We start from the raw sequence: 19,132 nt of genomic DNA, 5'->3' as shown, positions 1-19,132 counted from the left end.
CCCGTTCCACTACATCCCAAAGCTGCTCCATTGGATTCAGCTCTGGTGACTGTGGAGGCCATTTGAGTACAGTGAACTCATCGTCATGTTCAGCAGTCTGAGATGATTGAGCTTTATGACATGCTGCGTTATCCTGCTGGAAGTAGCCATCAGAAGATGGAGACACTGTGCTCATAAAGGGATGGACATGGTCAGCAGCAATACTCAGGTAGGCTGTGGCGTTGATGCTCAATTGGTACTAATGGACCCAAAGAAAATCTCCCCCACACCATTACACCACCACCACCAGCCTGAACCGCTGATACAAGGCAGGATGATCCATGCTTTCATGTTGTTGACATCAAATTCTGACCCGAGCATCTGAATGTGTCAGCAGAAATGGAGACTCATCAGAGCAGCAACGTTTCTCCAATCTTCTATTGTCCAGTTTTGGTGAGTCTGTGTGAATTGTAGCCTCAGTTTCCTGTTCTTAGCTGACAGGAGCGGCAGCCGGTGTGCTCTTCTGCTGCTGTAGCCCATCCGCCTCAAGGTTGGACGTGTTGTGTGTTCAGAGATGCTCTTCTGCAGAGCTCGGTTGTAACGAGTGCTTATTTGAGTTACTGTTGCCTTTCTATCAGCTGGAACCAGTCTGGCCATTTTCCTCTTACCTCTGGCATCAACAACAAGGCATTTGCGCCCACAGAACTGCCGCTCACTGGATATTTCCTCTTTGTCGGAGCATTCTCTGTAAACCCTAGAGATGGTTGTGCGTGAAAATCCCAGTAGATCAGTGGTTTCTGAAATACTTAGAGCAGCCCGTCTGGCGGCAACAACCATCCAGTCACTTAAATCCCCTTTCTTCCCAATTCTGATGCTCGCTTTGAACTGCATGTCCATCTTGACCATGTCTACATGCCTAAATGCATTGTACCTCATTAATATGTATTGTATTTAGTATATACTTAATATAACGTTGAGAACAAAGAAAATAAATGTTGCTCAGTCCTGCTAACATGATCATACATTTCACCAAACACTGCAAATGCACAGCAGATCAAGATATCTGTGCAACGACAGAGGAAAATATACTTTTACACAGTCAGTTTACGGAGACGAACACAGCTCCTGAGTCAGAATGACAATGTTTGTGCTGTGCTGCGTGTTTTGCAGGAGCTCATACATTAGCTTGAGCCAAACGTAAGCAGTAATGCATAATGCTGTCAGTCGTCCGCAGGGTCACATTACGCTTCGTCTCCACAGACTACATCATACTATGCTGGAAGATTAAAACGTAATCAATATGTTTATAAAGTTAAAGCATTGATTTCACACGCTCAGATTCCTCATGAAGCCGAATAACGTGGGAAACATGAACAAATATTCTAGTAACTTGTAATGAATAGTGTAGTGTTTTTGAACCACGCTGTGCTAAAAAAACTTTAAATTCATTTGTTGTGGTGATTCTATGGTTGCTATGGTAACAGCAGTCAAAGTAATTAATTTGTTGTGGTGATTCTATGGTTGCTATGGTAACAGCAGTCAAAGTAATTAATTTGTTGTGGTGGTTCTATAGTTGCTATGGTAACAGCAGTCATAGTAATTAATTTGTTGTGGTGGTTCTATAGTTGCTATGGTAACAGCAGTCATAGTAATTAATTTGTTTTGGTGGTTCTGTAGTTGTTATGGTTACACATCAAGAGTTGCTATGGTTACAACAATTATAGTAATTATTTTGTTGTGGTGATTACATAGTTGCTATGGTAACAGCAATTATAGTAATAAATCTGTTGTGGGGATTCTCCAGTTGCTATGGTAACATCAATTGTGGTGATTAATCTGTTGTGGAGATTGTTTAGTTGCTATAGTAGCACAACATTTATAGTAGATAAACTTGTGGTGATTACCTAGTTGCTATGGTGACAACAACTGAAGCAATCTGTTGTGATTCTATAGTTGCTATGGTAAAAATGATGGTAATTCATCTGTTGTGGTGATCCTATAGTTGCTACGGTAACAAAACGTAACAGCATTAAAAATCTGTTGTGGAGATTCAATAGTTGCTATAGCAGCACAACATTTATAGTAAATAAACTGTTGTGGTGATTATAAAGTTGCTATGGTAACAACAATTAAATTAATCTTTTGTTATTCTATAGTTGCTATGGTAAACACAATTAATCTGTTGTGGCAATTCTACAGTTGCTACAGTAACAAAACAGTTATCGTAATAATATGTTGCGGAGATTCTATAATTACTATAGTAGCACAACACTTATAGTAAATAAACTGTTGTGGTGATTATAAAGTTGCTATGGTAACAACAAGTAAAGTAATCTGTTGTGGTGATCCCACAGTTGCTATGGTAACAAAACAGTTATATTGATCAATTATAGTAATTCTTTTACTGGGGGATTTTGTAAACATAATAATTAATCTGCCTCTATAGTTCTATAGTTGCTATAGTAACAAAACAGTTATCATATTTAATCTGTTGTGGTGATCCCACAGTTGCTATGGTAACAAAACAGTTATATTGATCAACTGCAGAGATTCTATAATTCCTATAGCAGCACAACAATTTCAGTCAATACACTGCGGTGAGTATAAGGTTGCTAATTTAAAAACTAAATTATTCTACAAACGTTACTAGTTTATCACTTAATACTGGACAATTCATTAACAGACATGTAAAAATTGTAATATACATACTTTAATAAGGCATGGTTCAAAAACACTATAATATTTACCATAAATTACTACAGTATTTTTTTCATGGGAGGACTAACGGTCCGATAAGACCCGGAGTAATCCGACATGATGTTTTAAACGCACGCTCTCGATATTAAAGTGCTGGTGATTTTCCCCACCATCAAGCAAAGCATTTTAAATCCATAATTGGCTGCGATATCCCTGCGTAATTAGTGACCTTCCCCAGCTGGAGACTTAAAAAAGCATGAGCTGATACAGTGTGTATGATGAATTATTCCTTTACTTGGTGTTAATAACTGTGAAAGAGTCACGGAGCAGAGCCCCAAAGCACAGTTTGGACATTAATGCTTTATTTCTCATTAATATTCATGGACGCCTTCAGTAAGACAGGGACAGATATGAGGACATGTGGAAAATAAAGATGTCCCCTAAGAAACCCAAATGTGCGTTAACATCCTTTGTCGAGAATAACCGCATGGTCATTTGATCACATAAAGGACACATTTAAAACACATTTCTCAAGGTTAAGCGTGCAGTTTTGTCAGTGTTAAACTGATTTTGCAAATCGCAGATTTTATGCAATTCTTTTTGTAGCATTAACATACCATTTTTTTCCAGTACTGGGTTGCAGCTGGAAGGTCACTTGCGGCATAAAACATATGCAGGAATAGGCAGTTCATTCCGCTGCGACGAACCTGATAAATAAGGGACTAAGCACTAAGGATAATGAATGAATGAATTAATGAATGAATAATATATCATTATACTTCATATTTAAAATTGTATTAACAATTTATTTGTTTTGTTTTAACTTTTACTTTACTACTTTTTTAAATTAGTAATTTAAAAATGTCATATTTGCAATAAAATACATAATTATAAATAATAATAATAATAATAATAATAATAATAATAATAATAATAATAATAATAATAAATATTAATGAATAAGATTAAGAATAATAAGAATAAGAATTATTATTTTTAATTATAAATGATATTTTTTGTTATTATTTACAATTATACAATTGTTATAATTTAATCATTTATTTATTTATTTATTATTAACAATTAATTAATTAATTAATAATAATAATAATATTAATAATATTAATCACATTTTACATTTGATTTAAATAAAATAAAAATGCTTTTATTTCAGTTCTAGTTAAATAGTTTGTTTAATATAATTATTGCCTTTAAAATGTCATTTATTATTATTATTAATATTATTATTATTATTATTATTATTATTGTTGTTGTTGTTGTTGTTGTTGTTGTTGTTGGTTGTTGTCATTAATGCCAATATAGTTATTTTTATTATTATTATAATTGTTTTAGTTCTGGCTCTTTTGGGACTTCAAGATAAATTAAGTAAAAGTTTAAACGTTGATTTGGCAAATAGATTAAATAAAACAATTTTAAGTAACTCTTTCAGATCTTTTTAGCTGCAAAATTAAAGTAAATTATTATTATTATTATTATTATTATTATTATTATTATTATTATTATTATTATTATTATTAATGTTGTTGTTGTTGTTGTTGTTGTTGTTGTTGTTGGTGGTGGTGGTGTTTTTATGTTTTATTTAGTATTTTTTGGTTTATTATTAAAAAATGTAAGTAAATTATTATTATTATTATTGTTGTTGTTTTTTAATGTTTTATTTAGTATTTTTGGTTTATTTAGGTTTTTATTTATTTATGGTTATTTTGGGACTTAAGGCCCGTGCACATCGGGATGTTTTTTGCTCACGTTTTCCGTCGACATTTGACACCTCGTGATAAATAAAGGGCACCAATGTGATCGTGCACACCAACACGCAGGAGTAAAAGCGTCATTTTTAACGAAATGCCTCATGCTCGTTTTTTAACTTTGCGTTATGCTTTTTTATTTCAGTTCTATTAAATTATTTTTGGTTAATATCATCATTGCTTTATCAAACGACGACAGAAACGCGAGCAAAAATCGTTACAGGGTGCACAGGTCTTAAAGCGTGGATTTCCAATGAGCCGGTGTTTCAGTTATTTCATAAAGAAGCAATAACATCCACGAAATATTTACATTGATAATTAATTAATAATTCATAACTACATGCAAGCCAGACATAGCTCAGAGTCCAACCCTAGCCATAAAGTACGTGATTAATTAATCACTTTATTTTATTAATGGATCACGTGTGATTTATTAATATAACTCCACAGTTACATTGTAAAAAGACAACGTAGAGTTTCACCAAACCAACCTCTTTCTGATTAAAGGGTAATGATGGATTATTGGGATTGTCATGCATTTATTATTTCTGTTTCACTTTAATTTAGGTCACAATTAATAATGTTACCTGGTTACCTGCCTAATATTAAGATATTTACTGTTCAGTAGTACTTATACACTATATTATTCTGCAACCCTTGTTCTCTTGCCTCATTGGATGCTTGCATTCAAACAGACTTGCTTTGCATTTAAAGCACCGTATCCATTTGTAAAGTTCATGCAGTGCTTAAAAATCAAACCCGAGTGTGCTGGAGTCACAATCTCCTCAGTGTGTGTGTGTATATATGTATGTATATATATATATATATATATATATATATATATATATATATATATATATATATATATATATATATATATATATATATATATATATATATATCTTTATTTTTTCCTGGAACAGAGCCATTGGGTTCAATCCAGAGCGAGTGCTGCATCAAAACAACAGTCCCGTCCTGCTATGGACCACATCCATTCTCCAATTTGAGGAGGACGCGGGGGCAGACTCGACTCCATTCAGAGTGATTAATACATCCCAATTTTCTGAGAGATAGCTTTCTTATATCGGGGAGATCCATTTCATCCGCGGGATCGACCGTTAGCAGCCGCGGGCATAATTGATGACCTCCCCAGTCAAACACTCTCATATTTATCAGCGTGTGACCTTTCCTCCCATCTCATCCATCATAAATTAAAGCTGCTGCCTCCCTACACCGAAGGCGCAACCTTTGTCCAGGGGTCTGTTTCTGGGCTCGGTTTGGAGCTGCGGGACGGAGCGCGCTCAAATCTGCAGTTCAGCACCTCTGCTGTTCGGGGCAGATGGTCAGAGGCACGGGCATCTGTCAAACGCGCAGTCGTCCACTTGCACACTTCTGTCCAGTCTCGGCCTCCTCCTAAGAGAGGGACGACTGGAGTGGGACGAATCTGCCGGCTAAAACCGATGAGAACAAAGGACAGGAAGTTGTCATCGCCAAATGGGACCTACGTTTGGGCACAGGTGTGGACATGTTTGTCGCGCCTACTGACAGCACTCAGGGACGGTCTATCTTAGGGGAAGTGAGCTATTGAAGTGCAATAAGGACACCGCTCCCTGTCTGCTATTGGTTGGAGTAACGTATTATCCCAAAACCAACCAATCAAATAAGCAACAGTAAAATTACCCATGATGCTTTGCGTGTATGCGCAAGGAGAATGCGTAGAACTTCCGGTCGGCAGCTGATGCGTGTAAACAGTCACATTTGGACAGCTTTGAAACGATAGTTTTAATCTATTTTACCTGCTTTTATCCTCTTTGAACTAATCCTGTTGTCCATCAGCAGCATCTCCTGGACTGATCATTTACAGAAATGTGATCTAATAGGATGGAAAACAGCTGCTGTGAGGCGTTTTCCCCTCGCTGTCAGACGGCATCTTCTGCAGTTTAAATGAAGCCTCGTCATCGCTAAAGTCAACATTTTCTCTTTATTTCAAATATATAACCAGCCCAGACAGATGTAGTTCAGCAAAATGTTTGACACACACACGTAGCCTGTACTGCGCCACTGACACACTGATTTAATAACCGTGACAAAGTGAAAATAAAGGCGAGTGTCATTTCGAAATGACAGAAAAACACAAACCGTGGTGAAAACAACACACGAAATAAAACACAAACGGCTCACGATTAGAATGAACAGCAAATCAGCAGCAGAGGATCAATAACAGACTTTTATTGCTCATTTTTGTAAATTGCACGACTTTCATACCTGTTAAGTTTCATGCCAGTACTCTGGTTTGCTCTCTCTCTCTCTCTCTCTCTCTCTCTCTCTGTGTGTGTGTGTGTTAAAGAGCCACTGAGCTAACAGCTGACAGGCCGGGAACGCAAACAGACACTGTATTTCTGACGGCAGATACGTAAACTAGGAGAAGGTTTTTCTCGTATTTCTGACGCGCTTGAACCACACGTGACAGATTATAATGGCTTTAACAGACACATTTGTAAGTTGTGTGTCACAAAAACACTCTGCAGCAGCAGCCATGAAAAAGGTCTATATAATCATGCAAACATACATGCAGACCTTAACAAATAAGTACATTAATGAATTGCCAAGCTAATATTTTTTAACTAAGACCATTAACAACATTTTAAATAATATGTTGCTTTAAAAAAAATTTATTAATACAATTCTGTTTTATATAATCTATTTGCCAAGGCAACATTTTAAAGTCCCAGAATAACCAGAACTGAATAAAACAAACAAACAAACAAACACCACCACAATAATACTAGCACAATCCCCTCACAGCAAGAGGATCACTGGTTTGAGACCCGGCTGGGTCAGTTGGCGTTTCTGTGTGGAGTTTGCATGTTCTCCCCATGTTAGTGTGGGTAAAGCGCTACTTACAAAATAACCATAATAGTGTCCAAAAATAATAATAAAAAAAAAAAACTATTTAGTCTCCACTTCACTTCCTAATCTGCAATTGCCTCTCTGGATATCACACTAACTTACCCAAAAAAACAAAAACAAAAAATGTACTAATACTTTCCTTCTTAGACTTTACAGACCTGAACTTGCCTACATCACTTATTCATTGTTGCTCTTCTAGTTGTGTAAATTGCTTCCTTGTCCTCATTTGTAAGTCGCTTTGGATAAAAGCATCTGCTAAATGACTAAATGTAAATGTATTCATTATTTATTGGCATCAATTCTAATGCTACATGTAAAGAGTGTAGGCACATCTTTTGTAAATGGCGCTTTGGATTTTGTCTGGCGAAACTGTACAGAAAAGACAAGTCAGAACATCGTTGAGACATCTCACCTTTTTGTCATCTCGCTTCAGATATCAGATGATTTCACAGGGCGAGCTTAAAAAGAAAAGGCTTATCCCCGGTGTCTGCAGATGTCTCACTATCTATATAGCTCTAAATGTCTCAGAAGTGAATCTATATGACAGAAAACGGTCACGGAGCGATATTTTACCAGCAGGAGGATCTCCAGCATTTCAATTTGACGGAGTCACCGGGTAAAATAAAAGCTGAACAATTCCAATTGGACTTTGTCACGCGGTGAAGAACTTTGAAAGCGTCACAGGCAACGTTTTAAAGGGGTGGTCCACTATGATATCATATTTTAAACTTTAGTTGATGTGTAATGTAGCTGTGTGAACATAAACAGCATCTCTGAATGTAAAATGCTCAATGTTCAATGCATAGGTAGACCTTGATTTTTACAGAGTTAGCTTAGCAAAGCCTACAATGAACGAATTTTGGGGACTACAAAAAAAATACTTCCGCCTCCTGTGAGATCACTAAGGTTTGTTTATTGCGCATCCAAAGAAAAAAATGTACAAAAGCCACACATCTCTCTTAATTGGGTGCCCAGCCAAAACCGCAAAAAGTGCAAATTAAATGTAAATCAAAGGCGGCAACACCAAGGCTCCAAAATACAAATTTATTAAATTAAAAAGGCTGACACAGAGCGTGTAACGTTTCGAGCCACCCGGCTCTTCATCAGACAATGTATTTATTGCGCATCCACACTGCACATCTAAGGGGCGTGGCCAGAGGCGCTGTAACGTTACAGCAGAGGGAGAAATGCCATCCTGCTGTGTTCACAGAGCTTCTCTGTTTCTGTATTTGGGCTTTCAAATGACACGACACAAACACAGAAGTGCTTACAGATCCATATTAATTATGTTCCAGAGAATTATAAAATACATAACAAGCATGATTTGACAAAACAGCTTCCAGAATCTCTCCCAGTTCAGTGCTGGATTCGGCTAAAATCTCCTCAAAGATGAAGCAACTACAAGGAGACGCTGTGAACTCTGAGCCACGACCTGTAAGTGTTTTCATTTGTTAAATTTGATCATGACATGTACAGTGTCTAGCCTTAACGGTATGATGTAGCAAAGATGTAAACAACGGGAAATGATGATCGCCACCGCCAACGATTTAGCTACAAATCCATATTTATCAGTCAAACTGCTGTAAACACACACACACACACACACTCACGCACGCACGCACGCACGCACGCACACACACACACAGCACGTGCGTCTCTCTCTGTGTGCGACGGCAGTTTCTCTATCGGCAGCTTTTCCATGCGTTTTACATCTCAAGACAATGAAGTTGCAAAAGATATGTGAACGATTCATGTTACTTACACAGGCATATTCCGGATATGTGTGTAAAATACAGCAATTATCTCCTAACTCGAGTGTAGCACCAAAAAAAAAAAAAAAAAAATCAATCAAGGCTCACACAGGTCTCATCCCACATCTTGTGCTTAATTCTGTCAGCAGCGTCACCACAGAAAATAACTTAATCCGAGCATGAGAGAAATAGAAAAATAAACATGGGTCCCGCGCACATGTGCTTCTCGTGTTACAGGTATAAACACACACACACACACACACACACACACACACAATGACACACAAACACTCTCTTAAAGGAGCAGCATCCCATTTTCACTCGTTACAGACTTGTTGATTGACTGTTTACACAAAACGCGTGTGCTTGAACGGGCGTGACGTGGAGCCAATCCGCGAATCACAGCACATTATGACGATGACCAATCAGAGTCACTTGAGGGCGGGCCTTTCAGAGGAACTAGGAAATATGACAGTGGATTTCATGTTAGCTGAGTAGCTGCGTATAATCAAAGTGAGATTTATGAAAAAAAATAACATGATTTTCTTCAAGTGAAACATGAGCACACATTACTATGCATCTTATTAACACAATCAAGCCTTAAAATTATTTCTGGACCACCCCTTTAACTAAACGTAACAGAGGAACGTTCTTCCAATAAGACCACAGGTCTGACCTCTGACCGTGCGTTTATCATTCCAGTCTTTCCCCTTTCTTTCCTTTTCCCATCAACTGCCACCTCAGGCCTATTATTTCCCAGCTCTATTGTTTCAGAAAGGACTCTTCCCTTAGTGCGGTGGAGATTGTGATGATTACAAGAGAAAGCGGAGGGGGAAAATGGGCTTGACTGAAGAGGAAGTTCTGCTGGTAATTCTTGCAACAGCGCATCAGGCCCGGCCGCAGAAATAATGGTCTTTTTATTCAGCTGACAAGCGGCCGTGATGTCAGGCTCCTCCAATCGATAGGCCTCCATTGTCCGTCGGCGAGCCCCAATAGACAAAAACCCCTCTTGAATTATCTCCTACAGCTCCAAAACAGCTGTTTTTCAGCGTCGGTGAAAAGATAAAGAAATATATTAGGGGGTTGGCGGACCAGTCTTGACCCCAAATGAAAATTTATTGCCCCCAGGCCACCGCTAATTGTAAGATATTCAAAGGCTCGTCTCCGGAGCAGTCTCTCAGTCAAACGTATGGGCAGTTCTGCCTTTATGTTCCCGAGAGCTGCAGCCGCTTCATTCACTACATGCTACTTTATAGCCGAATGTCTTGTAAACAGAGAGGCAGAGGAAGAGAGAACAAAGACGGGCTGTTATCTCAAAGCGGCAAATGATTATGTGTCTTTCTTTCACACTGTAAATGTTTGTAAAGCCCTTCGTTCACGGCGTCCATCGTTCACGAAGAGCTTTGCATTTAGACGACACGCACAGATCCTCCGGAGAGGTAAAGGAAATCTTGCACTCCGGGTCATTATCCGTCTGGCTTCTTTCGAGATCGGTAAACATGCGTGTTATGGAGGCCAGCAGAAAATATGGCGGCTGACCCTGGGCTCTGCTGAAGACATGGTCGAGGGCTTTCCTAAATGTAGCATGGCTTATTGATCTCCTCGGGTCGAGGGGAAACAGCAAGGCTAGCACTAACTCCAGCTGAGTCAGGCCTATTGCCATGATATGGGCCAAATCAATTGTCTCCGAAGGCTAGTTTTCTGCATGACAATGTCTGTCCTTGTGGGCCTTTGTGGAGTGGAGTGTTTCAGTGTTAGGAGCAATTACCTTTACCATTTCGAATGGGATTGCTTTCTTTAACGCCACCCCCCAATCTGGACATCATCACAGCAAATCTCCGTTTTGTTCTTTGCTTGGGGGCAAATAGAAGTTTGGGGTATCCTGCAAGAGAGGATCTTGACGCTGTCAGTGAACGTGTAGATTTGTGCTGTGTGTGTGTTTCTGTAAATAACACAGTATTAACCCAGAGCAGTGTGTGGAAGCAGTAGTTCTGATCAGAAGGGTTTGGGAGCGGGGTTTAAACAACACACTTGAGGTTATACGAGTGATGTCATCATCAGCTGGAGAGACTGTGGCTCCGCCCACTGACGTTTGTTCATTAAGCTCATAAGTACATGCTATTTCAGACATAATACTAAAAGTAGTTGATAAGCATTATGGGAAATGTGTTATCTCATTAAGAAAATGAAATGATGTTTAAATATAACACCAATTTTACCTCAATTAAGGTCAACATGTGTTTGTTTGGGTTTCCCCCGCATGTGGTATACTGTAGATGAATTGAATATGCCAAAATTGGCAGTGCTGTATGAGCGTGTGTGTGTAAAACCCACACGAACACAGGGAGAACATGCAAACTCCACACAGAAACGCCAACTGAGCCGAGGCTCAAACCAGCGACCTTCTTGCTGTGAGGCGACAGCACTACCTACTGCGCCACTGCTTCACCCCCAATGTCAGGTCAAATATGGAAAACCCGATATTGGGTGATTTTTTCACATTACAGTAGTTTTCTCTTTAAAAGAAATACTGGGTTCTATTAACCCAATTCTGGGACAAATAAGGAAAAATACAACAGCTGGATTAAAAATGTCCTTTAAATTTAATAAAAACATTTTTTTTTTTTTATGTTGACCCAACATTTGGTCAATGATGAACAAACACAAGATTGGGTTATTTTTTCATATCATGTTAATTTACAAAATAAACAGCTGGGTTATCATAATCTAATGTTGGATCAAATATGGACAAACACAACAGTTGGGTTAAAAATTCAATTTATATTAAATACAAAAATAACCCAACTTTGACTTTCGTATATAATTCAAACAACCCAACATTTTTAATAAATTTTATTAATCTAATGCGGGGTCAGATTTAGACAAACCAACCAATCCAATGGGTGAAAAAAGTGTCACTTAAATTTAAATGAAAATAAATAATAATAATAATAATAATAATAATAATAATAATAATAATAAATAATAATAATAATAATTTCCCAGAGATGGGTTGCGGCTGGAAGGGCATCCGCTGCGTAAAAATATGCTGGATAAGTTGGTGGTTCATTCTGCTGTGGCGACCCCAGATTAATAAAGGGACTAAGCCGACAAGAAAATGAATGAATGAATGAATAATTATGGAACATAAGGGCTGTCCATATTTGACACTTTTGGGTTTAAAACAACCCAGTTTTGATTTCATTGTTATAGTGTAGACCCTAACAAGTTGTTTGGGGTCAAATGCAGGTAAACCCTACTATTGGGTTAAAAAAGAAAACAATGTTGACCATTAGAGGCTGGATATATTCACACAACTGCTGCCACACAACTGTGTTTAACCCCTTACAGCAGTGATGTCAGCATCACATCCCCTCTTTAAGAGATTAATCAAAGCCGTCAGTATTGATATTTAATAGACTTTAAGCTCATTGATGATCAGTGTGTGGGGGAAAAAAAAAAGAGAACGGAAGTGAGTGTCTGCCATTCCTGACTGAAAGAGAGAGTGTGTGTGTGTGTGTGTGTGTGTGTGTGTGTGTGTGAGAGAGAGAGAGAGAGAGGAGCTGATGAAAAGTTGTGCTGGTATTAAGTTGAATGTGGCTCGGGGAATGTGTGTGTTATCGTCTGCGGATGACAGATTGATGCGAGTGTGTGTTTTGTCCATCTGTGTGTGTCTGGGTGGTGCTGCTGGATCCGCTTTCACCACACGTCAGTCCCGCTCACCAAATCCTCCAATTTAACAATACGGAGGAAGGACGGACAATGTCAGCTATTTTTACGAAAGTCTGGCTCACCTGCAGAAAACCTGGCATTACCTGGAGCAGAAGCAGAGCCCTGAGCGACGGCACACTCACATATACGCTCTGCTTCACTTCTCTATTTGGAGCTTTCCTTCATCTTCATGGCAGAATATGAGACGCGGTTTTAGTTTTTCTTCAGTTCAGAAATAGAGAGAAAAACTTCAACTGAGCTATTAAAAAGTACACATATATTCATTCATTCACTCATTCATTTCCCTTCGGCTTAGTCTTTTATTTATCAGGGGTCACCACAGTGGAATGAACCACCAACTATTCCAGCATATGTTTTACACAGTGGATGCTCTTCCAGCTGCAACCCAGTACAGGGAAACACCCATACACACATACTCAGACAACAGCCAGTGTAGTTGATCAGTTCCCCTATAGCGCATGTGTTTGGACTGTGGGGGAAACCGGAGCACCCGGAGGAAACCCACACCAACACGGGGAGAACATGCAAACTCCACACAGAAACACCAACTGACCCAGCAAGGACTCGAACCAGCAACCTTCCTGCTGCTAGGCCACGGTGCTAACCACTGAGCCACCGTGCCCCCTTTGCTTAATTTTATTTATAGTTTACAGTGATGTTGTTGGTTCACATTATCAACACTGTTCAAAGCGAGTTCATCATCAGTGCATGAAAACTAGCATCTATTTATTTTACTCTGACGAACCTGAACACACAAAATAAACCTGTTGTTTCTCATTAGTCTCCTTCTGAGCGTCTTAATTATTAATATAGATGTGTGAAGTGTCCGTGTGTAATTACTCCAGGAGTCAGTGGCTGATGGTTAGCTTCAGTTCTCCAACAATGAAGCGTTTCTAACTAGCGGCGGCTTTAATTGATCCAGCGGCTCAAACCTCAGGCTTACATTGATTAGCTTAGTCTTTAGGCAAAGCAAACTCAATAAGGCATGAAATGAGCAATGAGTGTGTGTGTGTGTGTGTGTGTGTGTGTGTGTGTGTGTGTATATCTGTAGCTCATCAGTGCTGATGGTTATTAGTGACAGCAGAACTAGATTCATCAGCCTATCTTCACTAACACAGCATGCGCGCGCGCACACACACACACACACACACACACACACACACACACACACACACACTTATAAAATAGTAAAAAAAAAAAAACGCACACATTTATAATAATTCATTCATTAGACTTTGGGGGAAACCACAGCACCCGGAGGAAACCCACGCAAACGCAGGGAGAACATGCAAACTCCACACAGAAACTTCTTGCTGTGAGGCGACAGCACTACCTACTGCGCCTCTGCATTGCCCACCCATTCATACATCCGGGTTAATCCCTTTATTTATCAGGTGTCACCACAGTGGAATGAACCTCCAACTACTCCAGAGTAAGTTTTATTCCAACTGCAACCCAGCTCTGGAAACACTGATACACTCTCATATTCACACACACACACTCATACAACACTACCAATTTTAGCATATTCAATTCCTTTACAGTATACCTCACGCAGGGGAAACCCAAACAAACCCATGTTGACCTTAATTGAGGTAAAACTGGTGTTATATTTGAACATCATTTAATTTTCTTAATAAGATAACACGTTTCCCATAGTGTTTACCACACTACTTTGAGTATTATGTCTGAAATAGCATGTACTTATGGCTTTAAAACAACATTAGCACTATTTAATTGACTGGGAGCATTGCTGTACATTTATAGTCAGTGGCTGCTAGCATGATTTCTCTATGTAGAATAGGCAAAGAATCATTTTCTGAAATGATATTAGAGAGAAAGTCCAAATTTACAAATATAAAGCCAAATTTACCCCAATCCACTGTTAAACTTATAACATACACAGTTAAAACAATGACTATACAGTAACTAACATTAACAATCCTTAAATCTTACCATACAACACAAGCTACTAACTTCAACCACCCTTAAACTTGCCAATACCACTGAACAATCCCTAACAAACGTTTTCCAATTGCAATAACCCAAGCAAAAATGCAAAAGCAGCAAACAAACACTCACCCACAGTCTCTTCTCTGAGGTTCTGGTTTGTAAACATCATGCAGCAGCAGAGCAACAGGTAATCCAAACTCCACAGGAAACAGGCTTCAAAAACAGGTTACCCTCCAATCCATGTGCAGGGAAAGGTCTTTAGTATTTCAGAAATAACTCTAGGTAAAGCATGCCATAAGTTTACTAGTTACAGCTTGAGCACGTCTCGGGCCCAACACCTTTAAAAATGGCCACCAGGTGTTCTTCCTGTCCTGAGAGAATGGCAATCATAATAAAAGCCCTTTCACTTCATGTTCAAATCAAACATACGTCCCCACAAAACTATACACAAATAAATCACAACAACACAAATGCACAAAATCAAGTGGAAATGCAAAGATTTATCGGAATTTGATACATCTTGAAGCTTTTTGTGGCAGTGTTACACCACTAAACCTGTCAGCAAACTCACCCACATTAAAGCCTTCTCATACCATTACAGTCATCATTACACATACCACTAAACAGTCAATAACTTTAACCATGATTACATCTACATAAACCATCACTAATATTTACCAGCCCTAACCTTAAACGTGAACAGTGGTACCAACATTCACTAAACAAACCTTAACCATTCTTAAATATAACCATACCGGTAAACTGACCTAAACCATCCTTAAACCTACAACACTAAAGCACTCACCAACTTTATTATACTTTAAAACTACCTACACCATAAAAGAGTTACTAACTCACCCTTAATCCTACCAAAACCACTAAAAAGTCACTGACCATAACCATTCTTAAACCTAACCAAACTTAATTCAACCACCCTAAATATACCTATAACACTCACTAAATTTGATCAACCATTAGACTTCTTCTTACTTTGAAACCTCTGTCTAACCTTAACCAACCCATAACGATATTCATACTAGTGAAGTCACAAACAGTAAAAACCCTAAAACCATTAAACAGTGATATACCTTAACTACCCTTAAACCTATATATATACTGCTCACCAAGGTTTACCAACCCTTAAACCTACCCATACTCATAAACTTATGACTAAACGTAACTAACCCTTAAAACTAGCCACTACCACAGTCTTTAACTTTAATGACTCTTCAATTCACCCATATCACTAAACAGTACATAACTTTATCCACACTTAAACTAGCTCATACCACTAAACACTGACCAGTCACTAACTTTGAACAACCTTAAACTTACCCATACCACTCAACAATCACTAACTTTAACAATACTTAAACTTATTCATACCACTGACCAGTCACTAACTTTAATCACCCTTAAACTTACCCATACTACTAAACAATTATTAACTTTAACTACACTTAAACTTACACATACTACTAAACAATTATTAACTTTAACTACACTTAAACTTACACATACTACTAAACAACCATTAACTTTAGCCACCCTTAAACTTACCCATACCAGTAAACAATCACTAACTTAAACCACCTTTAAACTGACCAATACCACTCAACAATCACTAACTTTAACTATACTTAAACTTAACCATACCACTGACCAGTCACTAACTTTAACCACTCTTAAACTTACCTATGCCACTCAACAATCACTAACTTTAACTATACTTAAACTTAACCATACCACTGACCAGTCACTAACTTTAACCACTCTTAAACTTACCTATGCCACTCAACAATCACTAACTTTAACTATACTTAAACTTAACCATACCACTGACCAGTCACTAACTTTAACCACTCTTAAACTTACCTATGCCACTCAACAATCACTAACTTTAACTACACTTAAACTTACACATACTACTAAACAACCATTAACTTTAGCCACCCTTAAACTTACCCATACCAGTAAACAATCACTAGTTTCAACCATCCATATACTTACCCACACCACTCAACAATCCCTAACTTTAACCACCCTTAAACTTACCCTTAAACCCCTACCCTTACGCCACCCCTAACCCTTACCACTAAACAGTCACTAACTTTAACCTCCCCTAAACTTACCCACTAAACAATCACTAACTTTAACTACACTTAAACTTAACCATACCACTGACCAGTCACTAACTTTAACCACTCTTAAACTTACCTATGCCACTCAACAATCACTAACTTTAACTATACTTAAACTTAACCATACCACAGACCAGTCACTAACTTTAACCACTCTTAAACTTACCTATGCCACTCAACAATCACTAACTTTAACTACACTTAAACTTACACATACTACTAAACAACCATTAACTTTAGCCACCCTTAAACTTACCCATACCAGTAAACAATCACTAGTTTCAACCATCCATAAACTTACCCATACCACTCAACAATCCCTAACTTTAACCACCCTTAAACTTACCCTTAAACGCCTCACCTTATGCCACCCCTAACCCTTACCACTAAACAATCACTAACTTTAACTACTCTATAACTTACCCACACCACCAAACAGTCTAAAATGTAACCTATACCACTCATTACATTTTACCAACCTTTAAATTTACCCATACCACTAAACAATCACTAACTTTAACCACCCTTAAACCTACCCATACCACTGACCAGTCACTACCTTTAACCACCCTTAAACTTACCCACACCACTCAACTATCACTAACTTTAACCAACCTTAAACTTACCCTTAAACACCACCCTTAACCTTACCACTAAACAGTCACTAACTTTAACCTCCTTTTAACTTACCTTCTAAACAATCACTAACTTTAACTACTCTTAAACTTACCCATACCACCAAATGGTCTTAAATGTAACCTATACCACTCATTAAATTTTACCAACCCTTAAAGTTACCCATACCACTGACCAGTCACTAACTTTAACCACATTTAACACACATAATAGCTAACATCACATTCTATGCCCACATTAGCCCTCAAAACTGGTTAAGGTAGTTAAAAATAAGTTTGTATAGCGATTTAATGTCCTCATGCCATACGAGAGAAGTCTTTTATCTAAAAGAGAAGCGTCTGGAATGATAAAGAGAGTGCTGGAGATCTCTCAGGTGATGTATTACCCTGCAGGCATTGTAATTTATTATATAAGCTTCATGTAACTCCAGACACTAGATTGAATACCTTCAGCTCAATTTATCAGTCAGCTGTCAAACCGCGGCTCAATTTCCCGTTAACCCTTGTTTTGAGGTTCATAACCCTCTTACAAATCTGACCCTGTCAATCAGAACACCATAATCAAGCACTTGAGCTCATTTCTTTACTCTCTCTCCACATCTAACGACTCTGGACACGGGTGTTATTATTCATTTGAGTGCTGTACTGTTCCAGCTCAGCGTTTTGATGACTTGCTTTTATGCCTTTATAAGAAGCTAATGCTGTCACAGTCAATGAGCTCAGAGCTTTTTTTTCTTTTTTAGTTTTATTACCTGAGATATTCACCTTCCCGTTCATTAGACACTAATGAAAATGTCCGCAATCTTGTTAGCTAACGAAGAACAGAGAGACGGTGACATGCATCTATTAAAGAGTGTTCATCACAGCCTGATATGATAAGCACTTTATGCTTTGAATACAGATGATGATGATGATGATGATGATGTGTGTGTGTGTGCATTCATCATCCATTACTGGTCATTATGAGCAGAGCTGTCAGTCTTCCTTAGAAAGAAACTCTAATCTGTCATTTCATTTTTGTGCAACTGTTTATTATTTATTTATTTATTTATTTTGTGTCATAAGCAATAATATAAGCAGATTTCTTTACGAAAACAGCCTTCAGCTCTACAAACTACAATAACCATAATGTGTGCACTGTATAGTATAATTTGTCTTTTTAAATATATGACTTGAAACACTGCTGATGAATATAGAAATCTGGTATGTCAACATATACAAATCAATGGATTTCAAATATATATATATATATATATATATATATATATATATATATATATATATATATATATATACAAAATAAATAAATAAATAAATAAATAAATATATATATATATATATATATATATATATATATATATATATATATATATATATATATATCGTTTTTGTTTTATTTATTTTTTTAAATAATAATAATAATATTAATAATAATAGCTTGTTTTATTCATTTATTTATTTATTTTTATTCAATTTATTTTGTTTTATGCGTTGCTATTTATTTATTTTATTTTATTTTATTTCACTTTACAATTTACTAGCTCATTTCATTTAATTAATTATTTATT

General features: G+C 37.5%; 2 long non-coding RNA genes across 2 annotated transcripts in view; both read right to left on the bottom strand.

Annotated features, from left to right (window-relative positions):
- The window catches only part of LOC147840099 (uncharacterized), a 20,560-nt gene extending 12,574 nt beyond the window's left edge, over nt 1-7,986 (bottom strand). The window contains exon 1 of the long non-coding RNA XR_015510784.1: nt 7,765-7,986. This is a non-coding gene — a long non-coding RNA (uncharacterized LOC147840099). The remainder of the gene's footprint in view (nt 1-7,764) is intronic.
- A 931-nt stretch (nt 7,987-8,917) lies between these two features.
- On the bottom strand, nt 8,918-15,155 carry LOC147833238 (uncharacterized). The gene is made up of 2 exons (XR_015510779.1): nt 14,918-15,155; nt 8,918-10,985 (listed from the first exon to the last, which is right to left on the bottom strand). It is a non-coding gene; the product is annotated as an uncharacterized LOC147833238 (long non-coding RNA).
- Nucleotides 15,156-19,132: the final 3,977 nt, after the last annotated feature.

The sequence above is a fragment of the Danio rerio genome, chromosome 16, assembly GCF_052040795.2.
Source record: "Danio rerio strain M-AB ecotype USA chromosome 16, GRCz13ab, whole genome shotgun sequence".
Classification (NCBI taxonomy): domain Eukaryota; kingdom Metazoa; phylum Chordata; class Actinopteri; order Cypriniformes; family Danionidae; genus Danio; species Danio rerio.
The sequence above is the reverse complement of the archived record's forward strand: the minus strand, read 5'-3'. Positions and strand labels throughout refer to the sequence as shown.